Genomic DNA, 25,549 nt, shown 5'->3' with positions numbered 1-25,549 from the left:
TGATGGCCTGCTTTTGAATAGTTCCAGGATTAATTAACCATGGAAAACAAAAGCAAGTTCTCCTAGCAGAACCTCCTTGATTCTCCTAAACTCAAAATCAATCGTTGAAACTAATAGGAGGCTAAACTGCCTAAACATACATGCGCGCATACATCAGACATCTCTATAGTACCAATTCAGGTAGATCAAGAAAATGAAAAGCCGAATAGCATGGCACATATAGAATTGTAGATTAGTATCTGGTATAACCAGAAAAGTTGAAGAGCATCCAAACACACAAACACCTCATACCAAATTATAATATTCAGCATAGAGCACACACTGCAGTATCCTTGAATCCATATCTCAAGACTGCAGTTATTACTGATGGCATATATATGAACAAAATGCTAAAACAGACATATATAATCCTTACTGGCATGGATATCAAGGAGGTCGACCACCTGCCCTCTTTCATCAGTCACATGTCTCGACACCCCATCAACAATAATCCTGCAATGATGTGCTCTCGTCCATCCTATCTTCTGCAGCAGCTGTAGGTACTCCAAATCGAATTGAAGCACATGTGGAGCTGCAGGTTCAATCCCCTCTCCTCTCCTCTGCTGCTACAAAAGAAGAGAGGGATTAGAAAGGGATAGACGGGAAGAGAAGGAGGAGGAAGGAGGGGGAGGGGATGAACCGACCAGAGGCAGAGAGGAGGCGCAACCCCATGGCCGCCGATGTTGGAGCCAACACCCAAAACCCTAACCACGAGGCAGGGTCGCAGGTGAGCGGTGGTGGCCGTGAGCGGCGAATCCTGCAGGAGGAGAGGACGCAGCGGAGCGAGACGAGCTCGGTGCTGTGCTGCGCGGGGCCCCGGTCATCGGCGAAGGCCACGGCGAGCGGGACGGGCGGGGCGGCCCGTTGCTCCCCCGTCGAGCTCGAGCTCGTCCATGGCCGCCGCGGCGGGCAGGGCGGGACGGCGGGGCCGCGGTCATCGGCCACGGCCATGGCGAGCGGGACGGGCGGGGCGGGGCGGGGCAGACGAGACGGCGGGGCAGCGGGACGGGCGAGACGGCAGGGCGGGGCGAGCGGCTAGGAAGGGGAGAGAAGGACCCCATCGAGGAGGCGGCTAGGGTTCTACGGGAGCTGGTGAGCTTTTATATCCAATAGTGAAATGACGGAAATGCCCCCGGCGGGGCAGGCTATTTACGCGCGGTGACACGAAACGGGAGTAACTATTCATTCCAGCAGTATCTTTTTTTGATCCGACGGCCGAGGGCTTCCACGCGGTCGATCTGACGGCCCAGATCCGATCAAGCCAGCCGATCCGACGGCCAGGAATCCCAAACGGCTGAGGAGCCGGGAGGATCACTGGCATTCTTGTTTCTCGATGTTTCGGGGGGAGGGGGGGTTCGCTGCTGTCCTTTCCCGGTGTGATTGGGTCCTCCTAGATTTTTATAAAGATGTAGGTTTCAACGTTACTAGTTTTGCTTGAACTGACGGATTGATTACAGATTGGTGTTGGAGTATGACGCGGCCTGCAAAGATCCTACGGTCCTCGATGACGCGGTGACATGGATCATTGTGCCGGTCACGCACAATCGCTGCTAGAGGCATTGATAACTCCGCCAAAACACGCCGAGAAACAGAAACTCCAATGGCGGCGACTCGTCGGATCTACCTCGGCGTTCTACTGCTCCTGGCCGTGGGTCTGCCTCATCTCCCTCTGATATCGATTGAACTCCGGCTGCGTTCTCGCCTAATTCGTTATTTGATTTTCATGACATCCAGCGGCATCGACGACGTCGGGAGCGGCGGCGTTTGGCCTACCGCGGGGCCTGAGGCCCGGGCACTGCGCCTCCGTGTTCCGGACGTATGACACGGTCTCTCCGTTCATGACGGGCAACACGACGGCTATCCACCTCGGCAACACCAAGTCCTGCGTCGCGGGTTACGGGGGCCACCTGGATCCGCACACCGCGTACCAGTTCTGCATCCCCTCCTGGGTCGCCTTCACAGACAACGGTACCCTCGTCGGAGAGGCCGCCATGAACCACGCGGCCGTCAGGCCCGGGACGGCCGTCTCCGGCTTCAAGCGCCTCCTCGGCATCAGGCAAGTAGTTTTCTTCCTTGCTTTGGTTGGCTGTAGATTTTAGCTTGCATGGTACAATTGTTTGATCCAGTTGGTAGGATGGATCCTTTGGTTTGACTCTCGATCCCGATTCTTTTGTTGGTAGGATGTACAACGAGATGGTAAAGAAAGAGGCCGAGCTAGTGCCATACCACTTCACCGAGCAGCTCGGAAGATGCGGCATCGAGATCGAGATTGAGGAAGGCAACGTGAAGAGATTCCTCCCCGAAGATGTCGCCAGCATCCTTGTAGCCGAGCTGAAGCGAATGGCGGAAGCGCATCTGGGCCGCAAGATCAGGTACGCCGTGGTCACTGTCCCCGGGCACTTCAACGGCGTTCAACGGAGTTCGCTCGTCATGGAAGCTGCCCAGTGGCGTGGTGGCTTCCGTACTGCCAAGCTTGTCGACGAGCAGGTCGCGGCGGCGGCTGCGTACCGCCTTCATGAGAAGAGGGGCGACCGCAAGGTCATCCTCGTCTTCCATCTCGGTGGCCGCACCTGCCACGCCGCCAAGTTCAGGTTCAAGGATGGCTCGGGCCATCTCCTGGACGAACGCCATGATCCCTACCTAGGCGGTACGTAGTCATATACTGTATTACAGATCTCAAGGCAACAAATAATGGAAGAAGCTAAAATTTTGGTTGAATTCATTTTGTGCAGGTGAGGACTTCACTGGCAGGGTTGTGGACTATTTCGTGGAGCTGATCAAGGAGAAGCATCACCGGGACATCCGTGGGGATGAGGGCGCTCTCAGGAAGCTGAGGGCAGATTGTGAGAGGGCCAAGAAGCTACTGAGCGACCGAGAGGGCGTTCTTATGAACATCGGATTGGTTCTTGAAAAAGGAGCAGATATCTACGAGGAGCTCACACGAGCCAAGTTCGAGGAGCTGAACCATGACCTCATGGAGAGAGCAATGGAAATAGTGGAGACGGTGGTGATGGGAGGTGCTCCCACTTCCCAAATGCAGAGCCGCAAGGAAGCCATCGACGAGGTCATTCTCATCGGTGGTAGTGGGAGGATCCCCATGGTTGGGCGGCTCCTCGAGGATTACTTCAATGGTAGGGGCTAATCAGGGATGAGGACGCGGTAATCCGGGGCGCTGCTCTTCTGTCACGTCCCGAGTCTGCTAGATACGTGGAGGAATGCTTCTATGGAGGAGTGTCAGGGCCTCTTTGGTTGGCAAAATAAACACACAAATATTCCCTCCGTTCCTATAAATACTGTATAAGTCTTTTTAGAGATGTATTTGTCTTAGTCGACTGAGATTTAACCAAGTCTCAGTCAAATGACATAACATGCAAAAGAGAAAAAGAAAAATTGAAAACAAAATTTTGCACTGATCTAAATATTAGATCTCATGAATATAGCATCGACTGAGACTTAACGAAGTATTAGACGACTGAGACTTAGGAAGACTGATACATGAAGACATATGCAGATACGTACATGAGGTTTACAAGAAATATTTTTTATACTTAATAATTGGAGGCACCATACAGCCTTCACGTTAATCCTAGAAAGACACATCAAAAGAACCACATAACCATTCGCTAACAAGCGGTGAGACTTCTCATTTTCTTCCATAACCCTAGGCCCTAGGGCTCAGTTTGCTGCTCCGGCGGCCGATGGCGGGGGGGGGGGGGGGGGGGGGGGGGGATCCCGGTGTCTTCGCTCCGGTTAGTAGTTTAAGTTAGGTTTTATATATTAGTCGTTGCAGGTGCGATTCTCGGGTGTATGGCAGCGCTTTTTCTTTGAGTTTGTCTTTCGGACTTTGATCCTCCTCGAGTTGCTTCGGTCGGACGTAATCCACAGATGTCCGCTGTAGATTCCCGCCGTCTCCTCAAGGGTGAGGTTATAGTTTCTCGTCCTAGGGCGAGATTTGGTGTCTAGTGCTTTAGATGTATGCATGGGTTCAATGGCGCCGACGCGACTCCAAAGTGCTGGTCTTTAGGGGCACGTGCATGAAGACGTCCCGACTGTCATCGACTAGGTCAAGCCGACTCCGGTATGGAGCGGCGAAACGGCGTGTCGGCTCCTAGTTCTGGCGGCAGTAGTGGCCATTCGGCTGTCTCGGAATCTTGATGTAGTTTTTATTATGTTGGAGATGCTTTTTTACTTCCGGTAAACTTTGATAATAGATCTAATAATTTTCGCAAAAACAAGAACCACATGATCGCAATTATTCTATGGTTAAGGTACAAATGCCTCCATCTCAAATCGATGGTTCTCCTCCCCCCCTCCCATGTGATCACTTTCCCTTCCCCTCTCCCCTTCATCGATGGAGCCCCCTCCGTGGTCCTTGGCGGCTCCCCCCACTACCCTGCCCCTTGTCCTCCTCCGTCTACTCTGACATTGCTGTCGTGCCTGCCATCAGAAAATAAAAAGAAAATGCACACTACGATCAAGCCTAGGACCACTATGAATATGCATACAAGGTTTGATCTGATCATTACTGGCTCGAAGAACAGCAGAAGGAGAGTCGGTGAAGATCATTGGTACAGATCCCTTCAACAAGGATTTTACAACCTCCCAACCGTAAGGGTGTAGCCCCTAGGACAGTGATAACCCACAAGTATAGGAGATCAATTGTAGCTTTTTCGATAAATATGAGTGTCGAACACAACGAGGAGCTAAAGGTAGAACATTCCCTTCATGTTTTATCGCCCACCCATACAACTCTACACATGCATAACGTTCGCTTTACCTAGAACAAGTATGAAACTACTTTGTCGGTGTAAGGATAAGTTTGCAAGAATAAACCTAGATGTACTTAGTGAGAATAAAACTAGGAGTAATTTGCAAGATAATAAAAGTTAGTTTTTTAGTAGAAAGATTTTTGTAATAGAAGAGAATGATTTGTCCCTAAGCAATCGATAAATAGACTGGTAATGATTATTGCAATTTTATATGAGGGACAAGCATGAGCTAACATACTTTCCGTACTTGGACTTATGCACTTATGATTGAAACTCTAGCAAAGCATCCGCAACTACTAAAGATCATTAAGGTAAAACCCGACCATAGCATTAAGAAACAAGTCCTCTTTACTCCCATATGCAACAACCCCCTTACTCAGGTGTTAGCTTCTGTCACTCTAGCCACACAGTATAAGCGAATTATGAACATATTGCAACACCCTACAGCAGTAATCCCACACGCTTGCGCGACATAGAGGGCACCATAGGATAGCACCAAAATAAACAATACAACTCAAACCAATCACGATCATCAATTAACCCATAGGACAAAACAAATCTACTCATACATCATAGGATGACAACACGTCATTGGATAATAATATGTAGTATTAAGCACCATGTTTAAGTAGATATTACAGCGGGGAGAAGAGGTGTTATACCGCTGCATAGAGCGGGAGAGAGTTGGTGTTGATGGCGGCGAAGTTGTTGGTGTAGATCGCCGTCTTGATGGTTGCCCCGGTGGCTGTCCGGCGCCACCAGGAGAGAGGAGGAGAGAGCCCCCCCTTCTTCTTCTTCCTTGGTCTCATCCCTAGATGGGAGGAGATTTTACACTCTGGTCCATGGCCACCATGGCTCCCGAAGGGCAGGAGCCCTCCGAGATTGGATCTCTCTCTTTGTTTCCCTTGTGTTTTGCGCTTCTATTTTCTGGCCCTTCACCGTTTCTTAAATTCCCGGAGACCCATAACTCCGACTGGGCTGACATTTTAACATGATTTTTCCCGGATATTCTGTTTCTTGTGGCGAACGAAGGGCATCAACCAACCTATGAGGGGGTCACAAGCCACCACGGCACGCCCACCCCCTGGCACGCGCTGGTGGCTTGTGGTCACCTCGGGCACCGTCCTGAAAATCACATATTTCCAAAATAAATTTCCATAAATTTTTATCGCGATTGGACTTCATTTGATATGGATATTCTGTGAAACAAACAAATATGCAACAAACATGAACTGTTCCTGGAATAAGGCACTAGATCAATATGTTAGTCCCAAAAATAATATGAAATCTTCCCAAAAGTATATTAAAATTGTAGAATATTGGCATGAAACAATAAAATATTATAGATACGACGGAGACGTATCAGCAACCCCAAGCTTAATTACTGATCGTTCTCGAGTAGGCAAATGATAAAAAAATAATTTTTGATGTGGAATGCTACCTAGCATAATCTTGATCATATAATCTAATCATGGCATGAATATTAAGATACAAGTGATTCAAAGAAATAGTCTATAATTTGATATAAAGACATCAATACTCATGCATCCCAACAAAAAGTCATGCTTTTTAGAATAAAAATGCTAACGAATGCTATCCCTACAAAATCATATAGTCTTGTCATGCTCCATTTTCTTAACACAAATTATTTATCATGCACAACCCGATGACAAGCCGAGCAATTGATTCATACTTTTTAACGCGTTTTAGTCTTTTCAACTCCCACGTAATACATGAGCACAAGCCATGGATATAGCACTACGGGTGAAATGGAATACGCTGGTAGAGATTAATATGGAGAAGACAAAATGGGAAGAAAGTGTCACATCGATGCGGCTAATTAGCGGGATGGAGATGCCCATCAATTGATGTCAATGCGAGGAGTAGGGATTACCATACAACGGATGTACCTAGAGCTATAAGTGTATGAAAGCTCGATATGAAAACTAAGTGGGTGTGCACCCAACTTGCTTTCTCATGAACACCTCGGGCAATTGAGAAAGCCAATCATCGGAATATACAAGCCAAGTTCTATAATAAAAAATTCCCACTAGTATATGAAAGTGACAACATAGGAGATTCTCTATATAAAAACAGGGTGCTATTCTGAAGTACAAGTGTGGAAAAGGATAGTAACATTGCCCCTTCTCTATTTTTCTCTCATTTTTTGTCATTTTTTCTTTTTTATGGGCGCTTTTTGGCCTCTTTTCCCTTTTTCTTTTTTGAGCTCTTTTTTTGCCTTTTTTTATTTCCACACTGGGACAATGCTCTAATAATGATGATCATCACACTTCTATTTACTTATAACTCAACATTATAACTCGATACTAGAACAAATATGAATCTATATGAATGCCTCTGGCAGTATACCAGGATGTACAATGATGCTAGCGTCACATGTGTGATAATGATGAACGGTGGCTGAGCCACAAATACTGCGTTAGCTATATGATCATGTAAAGCAATATGACAATGAATGCTCAAGTCATGTATATATGATGATGACGGAAGTTGCATGGCAAGATATCTCGGAGTTGCTATGAAATGCCATGATAGGTAGGTATGGTGGCTATTTTGAGGAAGATATAAGGATGCTTATGCATGATAGAGCGTATCATATCACGGGGTTTGGATGCACCGGCGGAGTTTGTACTGACTCTCGAGGTGAGAAAGGGCAATGCACAGTACCAAAGAGGCTAGCAAATTGTGGAAAGGTGAGAGTGCATACAATCCATGGACTCACATTAGTCATAAAGAACTCACATACTTATTGAGAAAGCCCTCAAAGCAAAGTACTACTGTGCATTCCCCTAGGGGGCTAGATTGGTAGGAAAAGACCATCACGCGCTCCGACCGCCACTCATAAGGAAGACAATCAATAATAAATCATGCTCCAACTTCTTAGCATAACTAGAGACTATACATGCATGCTTCGGGAATCAAAAACCTTAGCACCAATATTATTACTAAACCACAATTATTCACTAGTACCTTCCATATATTACCATCCCAATATCGCAAAACTATTGCAAGGAATCAAACATATCATATTTTGTGATCTACAAGTTTTATGTAAGATTTTATGACTAACCATGTGAATGACCAATTCATGTTGACTCTCTAAATAGATATAAGTGAAGCATGAGGGTTTAATTCCTTCTACAAAAGACCATGCTCTAATAAATATAAGTGAAGCTAAAGAGCATTCTACAAATAATGGGTTTCTATATGTAGAGAAACAGGCATCCAAACTTCAAACGATATAAGCGAAGCCCATGAAGCATTCTATAAAGCCATACTCAAAAGATACAAGTGAAGTGCATGAAGCATTCTGTAAATCAACCAAGGACTATATCGTACCAGCATGATGCACTATTAAAATAAAAATAAAAGGCACACGACGCTCGAATAATTTACGCATATCATGTGAACAAAACAAAAACTGAAACATACCGATATTGTTGAAGAAAGATGGGATGCCTTCCGGGGCATCCCAAGCTTAGACGCTTGAGTATCCTTGAATATTTACTTGGGGTGCCTTGGGAACCCCCAAGCTTGAATTCTTGCCTCTCCTTATTCTCCTCATATTGATACCTCCCCGATCTTCGAACACTTGATCAACACTAAACTTAAGAGAACTTTTTATTAGAGGGGTTAGTACATATAACATCAAGTCCCATCATGTCCTACTGTAACATTATTGTATAATTATAATCAAACATTATCCACTATATGCTATCACAATTCTATGTCTCCCAAGTCAACGGGGCTCAACAAGATTTCAAACATAAGCAAATAATGAAACTCTAACAACAATCTAAGAAAACACGGCAGTCTGTAAAGCTGCAGATGGTGCATATACTTATGTAACTCAAAAAATTCTGAAAAATTAGGGAAAAAAAATTTGCATAGCAGTACTGTGTAATAATTTCAGAAACTTTTGACATTCCAGTAAGAAATGTAAATTGACGCACTACAGCCAAAGTTTCTGTTTTGTACTTCACATACCAAACAAGCAATTTAAACATGCTAAGGCAAATCTTGGCACATTATTTAAAAAATACAATGTATTTGTACAAGGGGATAATTATTTTTGTTCAAAAGTTTCTATAACTCAAGATTCACAAAGTTCCCATGGGCATGAATAAATTTCAAGGACGTCCCCCACTTCAACGGTGTTCGTCTTTCACACTTTCACTTTTCTTTTTGAAAATTTGCAGGTTTCCCTCTACATTATTTTTATTTTAAAACATTTTAAAAGCACACAATAGAATAAAATTCTCTCTAATACTTCCAGGTTGTCTCCCTGGCAGTGCTTTTTTTAAAGACATTAAGCTAGGCATAAAGTGCTCAAGTAAATGATCCACCCGGATTCCAAGGTATATCAAAGACAATTTTAATTAACAATGATTTGTGATTTAGTAGTGAGCACAAAGAAACACATATCATGCAATGACAAAGTCTAACTCTCTTTGTATGCATCGGCATGTCATAAAAGAACAATTCATGCACATCAAGTAAAGGCCAATGCATAGTATAAACAGTTTCTTGCAATTTTATCATATTGGAAACATAGAGAGCCAGAGATGTAGTTTATCTCTCATAATAATTGCAAGTAGGAGCAGCAAGCACATGCATATTATATTCATGCAAATCATTATGTGTAGTAGTAAAACGCAACCTATCAATATAATCCATAATAAGCGCAAACTTCTTCGATTGGTAGGTAAGTGGTACGTCTCCAAGGTATCTATAATTTTTGATACCCTAGGGGAGTCGACGAAACACAATTCCATCCTCTGCAAGGTCCAGAACCACGAGATACAATATAGAGCCCTATTCCAGAACCTTGCCGGAGGGGAACATGATCACGAAGGGGTTCATCGTCCTCATTGGTGCCCCTCCGATGATGCGTGAGTAGTTACCACAGACCTATGGGTTTGTAGGCAGTATCTAGATGGCTTCTTCTCTCTTTTTGATTCTCAATACAATGTTCTTCTCGATGTTCTTGGAGATCTATTTGATGTAGTGACTCTTTGCGGTGTGTTTGTTGGTATCCGATGAATTGTGAGTTTATGATCAGTTCTATCCATGACTGTTATTTTAGTCTTCTTTGATCTCTTATATGCATGATTATTATAGCCTCACATTTCTTCTCTGAAACTTTGGTTTGGTTTGGCCAACTAGATTGATTTTTCTTGAAATGGGAAGAGGTGCTTTGTGATGGGTTCGATCTTGCGATGTCCTCACCCAGTGACAGAACGGGTAGTGAGGCACTCATGTATCGTTGCTATTAAGGATAAAAAGATGGGGTCAATTCCTACATGAATAGATCTTGTCTACATCATGTCATTGTTCTTATTGCATTACTTTGTTTCTCCATGAACTTAGTACACTAGATGCATGCATGCTGGATAGCGGTCGATGTGTGGATTAATAATAGTAGATGGAGGCAGGAGTCGGTCTATTAATCTCAGACGTGATGCCTATATAGATGATCATTGCCTTGGATATCGTCATAATTATTTGCTCTTCTATCAATTGTCCAATAGTAATTTGTTTACCCACTGTATGCTATTTTCTCGAGAGAAGCCACTCGTGAAATCTATGGCCCCCGGATCTATTTTCTATCATATTGTTTTCATACCTGTTATTCCAAAAACCCGAAAATACCTTGCTGCACTTTTCCTTTATTTATTTTATTTTATGTTTTTGCTAGATCTATTTATCCAATCTCATACAATTAAATCTATCTCAATACTGAGGAGGGATAGACAACCCCTCTTACGTGTTGGGTTACAAGTATTTGTTATTCCTGTGTAGGTACCATTTACATAGTGTTGCTTGCTTCTCATACTGGATTGATAACCTTGGATAGATAACTAAGGGAAATACTTACTGTTCTTGTGCTACATCATCCTCTCCTCTTCGGGGAAATAAAAACGCAGATACAAGGAATCACGAAGAATTTCTGGCTCCGTTGCCGGGGAGACATCATCAACATTTATCCGGTTCCTAATCACAAATCTCATCTCCTTGTAATTTACATTATTTTCCATTTGCCTCTTGTTTTCATCTTCCCCACTTCTAAAATATTTTTGTGAAAAGCACAAAAATATTTGCCTTTTTCTTGTTTGATCTCTTGTTTGCGTGTGATCTTGCTTGCCTACTTTATCATTATGGCTAGTTCTTCATATACTACGTATACCCCCAAAAATGAGGTTCTCAATTTTAAGCAAAGGTGACGGGAGAATTTGAAAGATGCTTGGTATAGAATTTGCAATGCTCATAATAGATCTATTCGTAAGTAATCTACCACTATCCTTCTTTGCAATTTTATGTGGGCATCACTACTTGGTATAGATTTGTTCTTGATACTATCACCGGAGGATATTTCTTGATGTGCCCCCCTTTGGATGCTTTTAACTCCTGAGCATGTTATGCAAAGGCTAGATGTTATTGAAAAGAAAATGCTCACCGAAGAACATATTGAAAATTTGGATACAAGGATGCATAATCTTGCTAATAAACTTGGGTTCAAAGTGGGAGATGCTCTCAAATTATTATGGGAAAAGGAACTTGTAGTTAATGAGAGGGTAGACGAGTGCCCCGCTAGAATTTATAAGTTGGAAGCAATTTTTAGTAACTTGAAACTATTCAAAAAACTCATAATAGTAAGAATTGCAAGTATACACATGTTCCTAAGAACACGGGTGCCACTCTAGTAGCAACAATGACGATCTTAAAATGATTAGGATTCACCCAAATTTTGTAGATTTGATAATGGAACCAATATATAAAAGTACGTCTTTTGACTTTGTTCCTATGAGTTTGATTATCAAAAAAATTATGCTAGAGATTATGGTTGTGTGATTTAGGAGTTGGAAACTAAAGATGACAATACTTGAATCTATGCATTATGCCTAGCTAGGGGCATAAAACGATAGTGCTTGTTGGGAGGCAACCCAATGAATAAAATTTATGTTTTGTCTTCTTCTTTCTGTTTTTGTGCGTTCACACAATTATGCTAATGTTATGATTGTGTTTTTGTGTTTTAGTTAGTGTTTGTGCCTGGTGAAGCCTTTGGGACCATGTTTGGTAATAGTTGATTTAATCTTGTTGGAAAATAGAAGCTTTTGCATCTAGTAGCAGAATTGTTAATATTCACAGAAGCAACCAAAACTTCTGAATTTTTTTACACAAGATTGTTATACAAATTGCCTATGTTGTCCTAATTTTTCAAAAAAATTGGAGTTACAAAAGTATGACTAATATTCGAGTCTTTACAGACTGTTCTGTTTTTGATAGATTCTATTTTCTTTGCATTGTGTGCTTATTTTGATGAATCTATGGACTATATCAGGGGGTTTTAGCCATGATATATGTTTGAATATACTAGGTATAATGCAATAACAAAATATGAAAGGGTTTTTAATAGTACTTAAAGTGAAGATTGATTTTCATATACTAACGAATCACACAAAGGTTTTGTTAAGTTTTGTGTGATTGAAGTTTTCAAGTTTTGGGTGAGATCGCGATGGTGAAGGAATAAGAGTAAAAAAATCTTAAGCTTGGGGATGCCCATGGCACCCAAAGGTAATACTCAAAGAGAACCAAGCAACTAAGCTTGGGGATTCCCTGGTAGGCATCCCCTCTTTCTTCTAACAACCATCGGTAATTTTACTTGGAGCTATATTTTTATTCGTCACATATCATGAGTTTTGCTTGGAGCGTCTTGTATTATATGAGTATTTGCTTTTTTTGATTTTGTTTTGTTTTTCACAATCATCCTTGCTGGACACACCCATTTGAGAAAGCCATAATGATGCTATGATTTGTTAGAATTGCTCTATGTGCTTCACTTAAATTTTTTGAGCTATGGAATTTCTCTAGTGCTTCACTTATATCTTTTTGAGCATGGTGGTGCTTTAATTTTTGAGGAAATACTCTCATGCTCCACTTAGAGAGTTAGTAAAATTTTGAAGAAATTCTCAGATGCTTCACTTATATTATTTTGAGAGATGAACATTTTGATGCTCATGTTCTTCATTTAAATTTATTTGAGAGCTTGTTATAAGCAATGGTAATATATGAAACTAGTCCCAAAGTGATAGATATTCAATAAGGATGTAATAAAAACTTTCATGAAGATCATTGGATATTATAAACTTGATTCTTTGTAATAGTTTTGAGATATGATGATAGTAATATGTGAGTCATGTTCATGAGTAATTATGCTTTAGTAAGAATATTGGTGTTAAGGCTTGTGATTCCCTATACAAGCACGAAAGTCAATAGTTATGCAATGAAATTACATCCTACTTGTGGTGCATTATTCGGTGTTAGTTATGATTAATGCTTGTTTATGATAATTTTTGTTTCTTGGTAGGTTGCTTCTCAATCAATCTACATCCAAAATCCTTTAACCTAATTATGCCATATGAGCCCACCATACCTACCTATATGTGGTATTTACGTGCCGTTCTAAGTAATTTTGTATGTGCCAACTCTAATTTTCAAAATTAATTTCCTTTTTGTGTGCCCGTACCTCTCATGAAGCGGCAGGGGGTGGCCAATATTTTTCCACGCTAGATGTGTTATTCTCAATATGAGTGTTTATTCACTTGTCATTACACGAGAGTGTTGCGGTAATAGGGATGCCCAGTCCCAAAATAAAAAAGAAACTTACTTTATGCTGTCAAATAATAAATTCCTTGGAAAGTGTTGGTATGAAAGGCACACGTGGATACAACTTGCCATGGATTGTGAAAGATGGTGAAAAAAGGAATAAAATTTATTTTATATTTGGGAACCGCCTATGATGTATCTAGCATGGAAAGTATTGGGAATTACTTGGTCGTTTTCGTTGATGGGAAAAGCATGCCTCTCAAAATATTTTATCTCTTAATTTGAGCTTTGAGATCTGGCACCTCTACAAATCTCTGCTTCCCTCTGTGAAGGGCCTATCTATTTACTTTATGCGATTTTTATTTTTATTTGAGTCTCCATCTTCTCTTATAAAGCACCAACTAGGGAGCACTATGATTATACTTGTGCATTTTATGTAGCTAATATTCGAGGGTGTTTCATGAATGGATCAATGATTGAGCATGATGGGCCAGGGATAACTTTCCTTAGTGTTGATATTTTGAAAGACATGGTCGCTTATTGATATGCTTGAGTATTGAAGTCTTCATGTCCAATATAGAATATTATTTTGAATCATAAAGTCCAAATGTCCACGCTACAAAAGAAAAGAATATGTGAACATGTTAGGCAGCATTCCACATCAAAATTCTATTTTTATCATTTACCTACTAGAGGACGAACATGAATTAAGCTTGGGGATGCTGATACGTCTCCAATGTATCTATATTTTTTGATTGTTCCATATTGTTATATTATCATTCTTGGATGTTTTACATTCATTTTATAGCAACTTTATATCATTTTTTGGGACTAACCAATGGACATAGTGCCCAGTGCCAGTTGCTGTTTTTTCTTGTTTTTTACTTCACAAAATATCAGTACCAAACGTATTCCAAACGCAACAAAACGTTTTGGAGATTTTTTTCTGCCTAGAAGACAACTTGGGAGCCAAGGAAGTGCACGAGGAAAGGCCCGTGGGGACCACGACCCACCTAGGCATGCGAGAGGCCCCTGGCGTGCCTTGATGGGTGGTGGGGCCCATAGAGGTCCTTTCCACCACCTCTCACTGATACGTCTCCAACGTATCTACTTTTCCAAACACTTTTGCCCTTGTTTTGGACTCTAACTTGCATTATTTGAATGAAACTAACCAGGACTAACGATGTTTTGAGCAGAACCGCCATCATGTTGTTTTATGTGTAGAAAACAAAAGTTCTCGGAATGTCCTGAAAATCCTCGGAGGCAAGTTTCGGAAAATACAAAAAATATTGGAGAAAGAATCAAGACCAGGGGGCCCACACCCTGTCCACGAGTGTGGGGGGCGCGCCCACCCCCCTGGGCACGCCCCCCTATCTCGTGGGCCCCCTGAGGCTCCGCTGACCTCAACTCCAACTCCATATATTCCGTCTTGCAAAGAAAAAAATCAGAGAGGAAGTTTTCATCGCATTTTACGATACGGAGCCGCCGCCAAGCCCTAATCTCTCTCGGGAGGGCTGATCTGGTGTCCATTCGGAGCTCCGGAGCAGGGGATTCGTCGCCATCGTCATCAACAACCATCCTCCATCACCAAATTCTTGATGCTCACCGCCATGCGTGAGTAATTCCATCATAGGCTTGCTGGACGGTGATGGGTTGGATGAGATTTACCATGTAATTAAGTTAGTTTTGTTAGGGTTTGATCCCTAGTATCCACTATGTTCTGAGATTGATGTTGCTATGACTTTGCTATGCTGAATGCTTGTCATTAGGGCCTGAGTGCCATGATTTCAGATCTGAACCTATTATGTTTTCATGAATATATGTGTGTTCTTGATCCTATCTTGCAAGTCTATAGTCACCTATTACGTGTTATGATCCGACAACCCCGAAGTGACAATAATCGGGATACTTCTCGGTGATGACCGTAGTTTGAGGAGTTCATGTATTCACTCTATGCTAATGCTTTGTTCCGGTTCTCTATTAAAAGGAGGCGTTAATATCCCTTAGTTTCCGTAAGGACCCCGCTGCCACCGGAGGGTAGGGCAAAAGATGTGATGCAAGTTCTTTTCCATAAGCACGTATGACTATATTCGGAATACATGCCTACATTACATTGATGAATTGGAGCTAGTTCTGTGTCACCCTATGTTATAGCTATTACATGAGGAATCACATCCGACATAATTATCCATCACTGATCCATTGCCTACGAGCTTTTCACATCTTGTGTTTCGTTTATTTACTTTTTCGTTGCTATTGCTACAATCACTACAAAAACCAAAAACATTACTTTTGCTACCGTTACCTTTATTACCATACTACTTTGCTACTAAATACTTTGCTGCAGATACTAAGTTATCCAGGTGTGGTTGAATTGACAACTCAACTACTAATACTCAAGAATATTCTTTGGCTTCGCTTGTGTTGAATAAATAAATTTGGGTTGAATACTTTACCCTCGAAAGCTGTTGCGATCCCCTACACTTGTGGGTTATCAAGACTAATTTCTGGCGCTGTTGCCGGGGAGCATAGCTCTATTCTCTGAGTCACTTGGGATTTATATCTATTGATCACTATGAGGAGCTTGAAAGACGAAAGAACCAAGATTTTGCCCTCAACTACGAGAGGAGGTAAGGAACTGCCATCTAGCTCTGCACTAGATTCTACTTCTGTTATTAGTAAGCTTACGGCACCTAAACCTGTTACTGCTATGAATTCTGAAATGTCGCATGTTATTGATGATGCTACTTCTGCTATGCATGATACTTATGATGAAACTACTTCTGTGCGTGATACTACTTTGCCATTAGGTGAATTTCTTGATGAAAAACTTGCTAGGGCTAGAGAGAATGAAATTATTGAAGATGCTATTATTGATGATAGTGATGATGAAAGTTCTCCGAATGATTATGAATTTCCTGTTGTTCCTGAGGGTTATGTTATGAATAAAGAAGCTGCTAGGGCTATCTTTGCTTGCAATGATAGGTATGATCTTAAAAAGTTATTAGCTAAATGGAAGCAGCAGTCTCTTAATGCTAGAATGAAACCTGACCCTGCTTTTGCTACTTCACCTATCTATGTTACTGATAAGGACTATGAATTCTCTGTTGATCCTGAAATATTTACTTTGGTTGAATCTGATCCTTTTTATGGCCTTGAATCTAAAACTGTTGTGGCATATCTTACCAAGTTGAATGATATAGCCACCCTGTTTACTAATGATGAGAAGTCTCGCTATTATTATATCCTTAAGATATTAACGTTCTCATTAAAGGGTGATGCTAAGACTTGGTTTAATTCTCTTGCTCCTGGTTTTGTGCATAGTCCCCAGGATATGATTTATTAATTCTCTACTAAATATTTCCCTGCTCATAAGAAACAAGCTGCCTTGCGGGAAATATATAATTTTGTGCAAATCAAAGAAGAGAGTCTCCCACAAGCTTGGGGGAGGCTTCTCCGATTACTAAATGCTTTGCCTGATCATCCTCTCAAGAAAAATGAAATACTTGATATCTTTTATAATGGACTAACCGATGCTTCCAAGGACTACTTGGATAGTTGTGCTGGTTGTGTTTTTAGGGAAAGAACAGTCGACGAAGCTGAATTACTATTGAATAATATGTTGACTAATGAAAATAATTGGACTCTTCCTGAGCCAATTCCTGAGCCTATTCCTAAACCCACTCCGAAGAAGAGAGGTGTTTTATTTCTCAGTCCTGATGATATGCAAGAGGCAAAGAAATCAATGAAAGAAAAAGGTATTAAAGCCGAACATGTTAAGAATTTACCACCTATTGAAGAAATACATGGTCTTAATATACCGCCTGTCGAAGAACCACATTGTCTTGATAACCCGACACAGGTAGTAAAGGTAAATTCTCTCTATAGATATGATAAAGTTGAAATCCCCTCTACTAAATTTCATAGCCCATGCTTAGATGAATTTGATGACTTTATGGCTAGACAAGAAAGTTTTAATGCTTATGTTGGTAGAGAGTTAAAGAATAATGCTTTTGAGATAGGACGCGTGAGCGATAATATGGCTAGAGTTAAAGGTGAACTCAAACTCATTAGCAAATATGCTTCTATGGTTGCTACTCAAGATGAGCAAGTACTTAAAGCTCGAAATGATTTGCTTGATGAATTAAATAATAAAAATGACTTTGCTGTTAGAGTGGCTACTAGAACTGGTAGAATGACTCAGGAACCTTTGTATATTGAAGGCCACCCTAAGAGAATCGAGCAAGATTCTCAGAGAAATAATTTAGAGGCACCTAGTTCTTCCAAAAAGAAGAAAAAGAAAAACGATAGGACTTTGCATGCTTCTAGTGAACCTGTTGTAGACACATCTGAGAATCCCAATGATATTTCTATTTCTGATGCTGAAACTCAGTTAGGTGATGAAAATGAACCTAGTGATAATGTTAATGATAATGTTCATGTTGATGCTCAACCTAGCAAAAACAATGATGTAGAGATTGAACCTGCTGTTGATCTTGATAACCCACAATCAAAGATTCAACGTTATGATAAGAGAGATTTTGTTGCTAGGAGGCACGGTAAAGAAAGAGAACCATGGGTTCAGAAACCCATGCCGTTTCCTCCTAAACCATCCAAGACAAAGGATGATGAGGATTTTTAGCGCTTTGCTGAAATGATTAGACCTATTTTCTTACGTATGCGCTTAACTGATATGCTTAAAGTATATCCTTATGCTAAGTATATGAAGGATATCATTACAAATAAAAGAAAGATACCGGAAGCTGAAATTTCCACCATGCTTGCTAATTACACTTTTAAGGGTGGAATACCAAAGAAACTTGGAGACCCTGGGGTACCAACTATACCATGCTCCATTAAAATAAATTATGTTAGAACTGCTTTATGTGATCTTGGAGCCGGTGTTAGTGTTATGCCTCTCTCTTTATATCGTAGACTTGAATTGAATAAGTTGACACCTACTGAAATATCTTTGCAAATGGCTGATAAATCAACTGCCATACTTGTCAGTATTTGTGAGGATGTGCCTGTTGTGGTTGCGAATGTCACTATCTTAACGGACTTTGTTATTCTTGATATTCTCAAGGACGATAGTATGTCGATTATCCTTGGTAGACCTTTTTTGAATACTGCAGGGGCTGTTATTGATTGCAACAAAGGCAATGTCACTTTTCATGTTAATGGTAATGAGCATACGGTACACTTTCCGAGGAAACAATCTCAAGTTCATAGCATCAATTCTATTCGAAAAGCTCCAACTATCATTATTGGAGGTTTTGAATTTCCTCTTCCTACTGCTAAGAAAAAGTATGATATTCTTATTATTGGGGATGTTCATATCCCCGTTGAGGTAACTTAGTGTTATTCGAAATTTCTCCGGTTCCGTGTTATTCGGAATGAGTTTGTTAACAAGACTTGATCAACCTTGTTAGTGGATTCATTTTGATGATCATGAGATGGATGAAACTAGAAGGCACAACCTTCTGTACCCTCTTTTTACTTTCTGTTATTTAAAATAAATAAAATAAAAATAGTATTACTCGTCTGTTTTTTGAATTATCCGTGCATTAAAAAATATCCTGAAAATAAAAGTGCTCCAAATGCCCTGCAAATTTAGTATGATTTTTTATGGAATATTTGAGGATTTTAGGCACTGAAATCACTGCAGGAGGGGCAAGCACCAGGCCACGAGAGTGGAGGGCACGCCCACCTACCCTGGACGCGCCCCCCTGTCTCATGGGCCCCTGGTGGCCCCCCTCCACTTATGGCAGCACCCACACACTCCATCTTCATCCCAAAAAATCCCCATCCAGCTCAAGCACGAGTTCTAGCTCATTTTGCTACGATTTTTGATATCCTTGCGCAAAGCTCCATTCAAAAAACTGCTTTGGGAGATTGTTGCTTGGTATGTGACTCCTCCATTGGTCCAATTAGTTTTTGTTCTAGTGCTTTATTCATTGCAAATTTTTGCTGCATAGGTGACCATGTTCTTGAGCTTGCATGTTAAATTTATGAGGTCCCAAGTAATTTTAATGCATGATATAGGCTCTAGGCATTTGTAGGAGTAGTTGCTACCAATCTTGTTTAGTTTTATTCACTTTACTTTGAAGTTACTAAAATTTCAGAAATTTTTCAGAAAAAGAATTATGTCTAGGAGAATGTACCAAGCTGGTTCCTCGGTAAAGAAAGGACCCAGGATTGCTATACGAGAGCAAGATGTTGAATTACCGAGGGATGCAGATGTACGAGCTTGTGAGTGGCCATCCGACGATTTTATGGTCGAAGCAGGCTTTAAGGATGAATTTGACGCATATGTGTGTAATGCTGATTTGGACGACTTCTTACAAGATAAGTGTCCTCAGTACTATCAATTAACTGATTCATTTGCGCGAAGGTTTAAATATAACTGTACACGTAATTCTCCTAGTGTCCTATTTGATATCTACGATACATCTTATACCATGGACTTAGATGATTTTACAACTACTTGCAAACTTCCACAGTGGGGTAATATTAATGATCCCCACAAATCTGAATTTAGAGACTTTCTTGCAAGTATTACTGTGGGAGAATCTAGGGATATTGCACAAGCTACCATAAGGAGCATTCATTTTCCTGCTATACATTATTTCGCTCTCTTCATTGGTAGATGCATTAACGGTAAAGATGAAGCATGTCATATGTGTGTGCCTGATCTTTGTGTCCTTAAGAGTGCTGTGCTAGGTTATAAAGATTATAACTTGGGTCCAATAGTTGCACGTAGGTTGCATAATAACGGTAGAGATGGAGATTTATTTGGAGGAATTTATGCGACCCATGTGGAAAATTATCTTGGTATAGCCCCACGTGAGGGGGATATGATGTTGCCTCCTGCTTATTTAGATTATGACGCTATGGTCCAACATCATTTTCTTAAGAGGAATGAACAATTCCTCCAGTATCGACTAATCTTTGACAGACGTAGCATTGTCCATGTTACTCTTCCTGCTCCTTTCCTTTTTGATTACCAGACAAAAGGAAGATATGTTGTTACCAGGGAGGAAGCAGCTGAACACGACGGGAGAGCGGAGGGGGCTCGCCAACATGCCGCAGCTCAGGAGGCATTTGCTGCTGCATCTCAGTACGACCCCAGTTACAACTACGGATATCAGCTAGGCTACCCTTGGCATTAGACCAACTTAGGCCAAAAGCCTAAGCTTGGGGGAGTATGTATTTCTCACCGACTTTACATTCATGCTCACACACTATTCTAGTCGTCGGTGCTCATATTCTTTCATTGTATTATCCATGCTAGTTTAATTTTCTTTTTCTAGTTTTCTTCTTGTGTGTTTGATAAACCTTAAGAAAAACCAAAAAAATTAGTTAGTTTAATTTCCATGCTTGTAGTAGAATTAAAATGAAAACCCAAAAAGATTTCTCGTTCCTCTTCTTACTTGTTGGGAGCTTTCCCGTGTAAATAGTTTTCTTTTGTTTTCTTTCCTTTGGGGGTCGAGAGTAGAAGACCATATTGAAAATGTTTAGTGACTCTCATATGCATGATAATTTATTTAACTGAGAGCCCATATTACCTTGTATTCTCTCTCTTGAGTTGAATGCTTGCAGATTCCAGCTTAGTCCAATCCACGTGCACTATTATTATTATACACATTGTTCGGTCGTGCAAGTGAAAGGCAATAATGACGATATATGATGGACTGATTGAGATGAGAGAAGCTGGTATGAACTCGACCTCTCTTGTTTTTGTAAATATGATGAGTTCATCGTTCCTGATTTAGCTTATTATGAAGTAAACATATTTGCAATGACATTTATACATTATAGTTGCTTGTGCCATGCTTGATTAGCTATGAGTTATAATGGTTTACCTTGCGTTCCAACATGCTATAAGAATGATTATGATGTGGTATGATGGGATGGTATCCTCCTTTGAATGAATTGAGTGACTCGACTTGGCACATGTTCACGCATGTAGTTGAAACAAATCAACATAGCCTTCATGATATTTATGTTCATGGTAGATTATATCCTACTCATTCTTGTACCCGGTGTGAATTAATTTTAATGCATGTTTATGACTATTGTCGCTCTCTCAGTTGGTCGCTTCCCAGTCTTCTGCTAGCCTTCACCTGTACTAAGCGGGAATACTGCTTGTGCATCCAAACTCCATAAACCCCAAAGTTATTCCATATGAGTCCATCATACCTTCCTATATGCGGTATTTACCTGTCGTTCCAAGTAAATTTGTATGTGCCAAACTCCAAACCTTCAAATGAAATTCTGTTTTGTATGCTCAAGCAGCTCATGTTTCCACTAGGGCTGCTTATATCTTCCATTCTAGGTGGGCTATTCTCAAGAGGAGTGGACTTTGCTCCTCATTCACGAGAAAGGTCCGGTAACCGGGATGCCCAGTCCCATGATCCAAAAAGATCAAAGCAAATCAAAATAATTAAACAAAACTCCCCCAGGGCTGTTGTTAGTTGGAGGCACTCAATGTTTCGAGCAAGCCATGGATTGATGCTTGTTGGTGGTGGGGGAGTATAAACTTTTACTATTTTGTTTGGGAACTGCCTATAATGCATGTAGTATGGAAGACACATCCATCTCATAGTTGTTGCGTTGACAGTGAAAGTATGCCGCTCAAAATGTTATTCAATCTCTATTTTAAAATCAAGCTCTGGCACCTCTACAAATCCCCGCTTCCCTCTGCGAAGGGCCTATCTATTTACTTTTATGTTGAGTCATCACCTTCTTATTAAAAAGCACCCGCTGGAGAGCACACTGTCATTTGCATTCATTACTATTGGTTTATATTGGGTATGACTTGACTAGGTCTCTTTTACCATGAATTACAATGTTTAGTCAGTCCTCGATCTTTAAAGGTGCTCTGCATTTATGTTTTGCGGTCTCAGAAAGGGCTAGCGAGATACCATTTTGTTATATCATGTTATGATTGTTTTGAGAAAGTGTTGTCATCCGAGTTTTATTATTATGGCTCGCTAGCTGATTATGCCATTGATATGAGTGATTGTGAGACCTAAGTGTTATTGTGAGTATGGTTAGTTTATAATATTTATTGAAACATGAATGCTGGCTTTGCATGTTTACAACAACAGCAGCAAATAGAGTTTGTAAAAGTTCTTCTTTATCACTTTCAGTTTATCAACTGAATTGCTTAAGGACAAGCAAATGTTTAAGCTTGGGGGAGTTGATACGTCTCCAACGTATCTACTTTTCCAAACACTTTTGCCCTTGTTTTGGACTCTAATTTGCATGATTTGAATGAAACTAACCCGGACTGACGCTGTTTTCAACAGAACTGCCATGATGTTGTTTTATGTGTAGAAAACTTCTCGGAATGTCCTGAAAATCCTCGGGGGCAAGTTTCGGAAAATATAAAAAATATTGGAGAAAGAATCAAGACCAGGGGGCCCACACCCTGTCCACGAGGGTGGGGGGCGCGCTCACCCCCCCTTGGGCATGCCCTCCTGTCTCGTGGGCCCCCTGAGGCTCCGCCGACCTCAACTCCAACACCATATATTCCGTCTCGCGGAAAAAAAATCAGAAAGGAAGTTTTCATCGCGTTTATGATATGGAGCCGCCGCCAAGCCCTAATCTGTCTTGGGAGGGCTGATCTGGAGTCCGATCGGGGCTCCTAAGAGGGGGATTCATCGCCGTCGTCATCATCAACCATCCTCCATCACCAATTTCATGATGCTCACCGCCGTGCGTGAGTAATTCCATCATAGGCTTGCTGGACGGTGATGGGTTGGATGAGATTTACCATGTAATCAAGTTAGTTTTGTTAGGGTTTGATCCCTAGTATCCACTACGTTCTGAGATTGATGTTGCTATGACTTTGCTATGCTCAATGCTTGTCACTAGGGCCCGAGTACCATGATTTCAGATCTGAACCTATTATGTTTTCATGAATATATGTGTGTTCTTGATCCTATCTTGCAAGTCTATAGTCACCTATTATGTGTTTGATCCGACAACCCCGAAGTGACAATAATCGGGATACTTCTCGGTGATGACCTTAGTTTGAGGAGTTCATGTATTCACTATGTGCTAATGCTTTGTTCTGGTTCTCTATTAAAAGGAGGCCTTAATATCCCTTAGTTTCCACAAGGACCCCGCTGCCACGGGAGGGTAGGACAAAAGATGTCATGCAAGTTCTTTTCCATAAGCACGTATGACTATATTCGGAATACATGACTACATTACATTTATGAATTGGAGCTAGTTCCGTGTCAGCCTATGTTATAGCTATTACATGAGGAATCACATCCGACATAATTATCCATCATTGATCCATTGCCTACGAGCTTTTCACATCTTGTGTTTCATTTATTTACTTTTTCATTGCTATTGCTACAATCAATTCAAAACCCAAAAACATTACTTTTGCTACCATTACCTTTCTTATCATACTACTTTGCTACTAAATACTTTGCTGCAGATACTAAGTTATCCAGGTGTGGTTGAATTGACAACTCAATTGCTAATACTCAAGAATATTCTTTGGCTCCCCTTGTGTCGAATCAATAAATTTGGGTTGAATAGTTTACCCTCGAAAGTTGTTGCGATCCCCTACACTTGTGGGTTATCACTCACCTCTATAAATACCCAAATATTCTAGAAACCCTAGGTGAGTCAACAAAACACAATCCAGCAGCCGCACGTTCCAGAACCACGAGATCCAACCTAGAGTTTTATTCCAGCACCTTGTCGGAGGGGAACACGATCACGGAGGGGTTTATCATCCTCATCGGTGCTCCTCCGATGATGCATGAGTACTTGACCACAGACCTACGGGTCCGTAGGAAGTAGCTAGATGGCTTGTTCTCTCTTTTTGATTCTCAATACTCCTTGATGTACTTGAAGATCTATTTGATGTAATGACTTTTGCGGTGTGTTTGTTGGGATCCGATGAATTGTGAGTTTATGATCAGTTCTATCCATGAATATTATCTGAGTCTTCTTTGATCTCTTATATTCATGATTATTATAGTCTCATATTTCTTCTCCAAAATTTTTCTTGCAATGGGAAGAGGTGCTTTGTGATGGGTTTGATCTTGTGTGTTCTCAACCATTGACAAAAGGGGTATGAAGGCATGCATGTCTCGTTGCTATTAAGGATAAAAAGATGGGGTCTACTCCTACATGAATAGATCTTATCTACATCATGTCATCGTTCTTATTGCATTACTCCGTTTCTTCATGAACTTAATTCACTAGGTGCATGCTAGTTAGCAGTCGATGTGTGGAGTAACAGTAGTAGATGCAGGCAGAAGTCAGTCTACTAATCTTGGACTTGATGTCTATATACATGATCATTGCCTTGGATGTCATCCTAATTAGCTGCTCTATTATCAATTGCCAACAGTAATTTGTTTACCCACCATTTGCTATTTTCTCAAGAGAAGCCATTAGTGAAATATACGGCCCCTGGGTCTATTTTCTATCATATTGTGTTCATATTTATTATTCCAAAATCCCAAAAATACCTTTCCGCACTTTTTCTTTATTTATTTTAGTGTTTTCGCTAGATCTATTTATTCAAACACAGACAATTTAATCTATCTCAATACCAGGGAGGGATTGACAACCCCTCCTACACGTTGGGTGGCAAGTATTTGTTATTTGTCTGCATGTACCATTTACATAGTGTTGCTTGGTTCTCCTACTGGATTGATAACCTTGGTTTCATAATTGAGGGAAATACTTAACGTAGTTGTGCTGCATCATCCTCTCCTCTTCGGAGAAATACCAACGCAGATACAAGCAATCAGGAAGGTGTTTTCTAGGGTTTTCAGAACAACAAGTAAAATCATATATTTCGCATAAATTCCAAGCATACTGAGGGAGTCCTGGATTAGGGGGTGTCCGGATGGCCGGACTATGACCTTTGGCCGGACTCCCAGACTATGAAGATACAAGATTGAAGACTTCGTCCCGTGTCCAGATAGGACTTTCCTTGGCGTGGAAGGCAAGCTTGGCGATGCGATATGAAGATCTCCTCCCATTGTAACCGACTCTGTGTAACCCTAGCCCTCTCCGGTGTCTATATAAACCGGAGAGTTTTAGTCCGTAGGACGTACAACAATCATACC

General features: G+C 41.1%; 1 pseudogene; it reads left to right on the top strand.

The window, feature by feature from the left end:
• Positions 1-1,490: 1,490 nt before the first annotated feature.
• LOC123089505 (heat shock 70 kDa protein BIP2-like) lies at positions 1,491-3,351 on the top strand (annotated as a pseudogene).
• Positions 3,352-25,549: the final 22,198 nt, after the last annotated feature.

This window comes from Triticum aestivum, chromosome 4B (assembly GCF_018294505.1).
Source record: "Triticum aestivum cultivar Chinese Spring chromosome 4B, IWGSC CS RefSeq v2.1, whole genome shotgun sequence".
NCBI classification, from domain to species: Eukaryota; Viridiplantae; Streptophyta; class Magnoliopsida; order Poales; family Poaceae; genus Triticum; species Triticum aestivum.
This window is presented reverse-complemented; position numbering and strand designations above follow the sequence as displayed.